Raw genomic sequence first — 1,441 nt, 5'->3', positions numbered from 1 at the left:
TGCTCTAGCTCTTTACTCCACATCCATGTGTCCCTAGTCACTGGAAGGTCTCTACTTTTTTTTGCTGTTGAATCAAAGTGGATGAGAAGAGAGAAAGGAGTAGATGAGCACAAGCAGTTGGGTGAGATTAAATGGGTGAGGAACTGACAGGCAAGAGATGGGAAATGGGGGGCCACTGAAATCAAAGAAAGATGACTAGCTAGACCAGGAAATAGGTAGAAACCATTGTGAAGAAAAAGAAATGAGGGCAGAGGAGAGACCAAAGTGACAAGGAGTTGTGAGGGAGTCTGGGCCAAGAGACAGAAGGGGAACGACATGGGACAGTGAGATTGAATGAGAAGCTCAAGGAGACTGTGACTGGGGACAGATCCAGTGAGAGCTGGAAAGAGAAATGAGGATAAGTAGACAAGAATGTGCCTGGTACAAGGACCTGTGGAGTAGGAAGAAACATGCTTGGGACAGGTTAGAACAGATGGGGAAGAAGGTCAGGTTTGCAAGAAAGGCTAGAAGAGCTTGTACTATAGCATATTCTTCACCAGGGCCTGAAACTGAGCCCAAGATTTTGGAATCCTTCCATTTCTCTGCTGTAAGGAAACACCCATGAAACCCAGTAGCAAGCATGTCTCAGTCCACTCAAATTACTACTGCTCTCACTTACTCTGGTAGCTTAAGTGGCACGAATCTGTGCAGTTCACCTAGAGTCTAATCCAGTGGATGAACTTATGCTGCCACAAAATGCAATCTGATGGTTCAGTTTGATTTAAAAAGAAAAAGAAACCAAGGAACTGATACACAAAACAAATATTAAAAGAACATTATTAAGGTTGTAAAATCAATTCTGTCAAGAGTTAGCAAATGTCACATTTGATGATGCCTGTGTAGCCTTACTGCCCTTGCCATGTGTATTCTGACAGAACCTTAATTACATTATTATAGATCAGGTTTCCATAGGACCTATGCCTCATTTCAGTGCAGCAGATGGGTGGTACTCTTGGCTAGTAACTACCCTGCTTTTCTTGTTCACTGTGGCCTCATGCCTCTTTTACTTATCCCAACACTGCTCCAAAGACTGAATTATTACTCTCCTCCTGGTTCTTCCTTTGATGTTCATCTGTATAACAAGGGACTTAAGTGGGCAGTAGGTTGAGGGATTAATATTGCCTTTATTCCCATTTGAAAAATATGCTGCCAATGAGCAGAGATTGAATATTCACTATTTTGGGTGCCCATTTTGAGACAATGCCTGCACAGAACTTGAGTTTTCAGAGTACAGAGCATCATAGAGCAGTTGATGTAGAAGCCTTGGGTGGGAAAGGCCCTCAGGGGGTCATCTAGTTCAATCCCCTGTACAGATTCAGGACGCACCCATCCTAGACATGTTCAAGCATTACTCTTTAAAATCGACTTCAACTGAATCTGCTAGTACTCAGTACTTCTTCAA

This window comes from Gavialis gangeticus, unplaced genomic scaffold (genome assembly GCF_001723915.1).
Source record: "Gavialis gangeticus isolate Ggan-Ray unplaced genomic scaffold, GavGan_comp1, whole genome shotgun sequence".
Lineage (NCBI taxonomy): Eukaryota > Metazoa > Chordata > Crocodylia > Gavialidae > Gavialis > Gavialis gangeticus.
The sequence above is the reverse complement of the archived record's forward strand: the minus strand, read 5'-3'. Positions refer to the sequence as shown.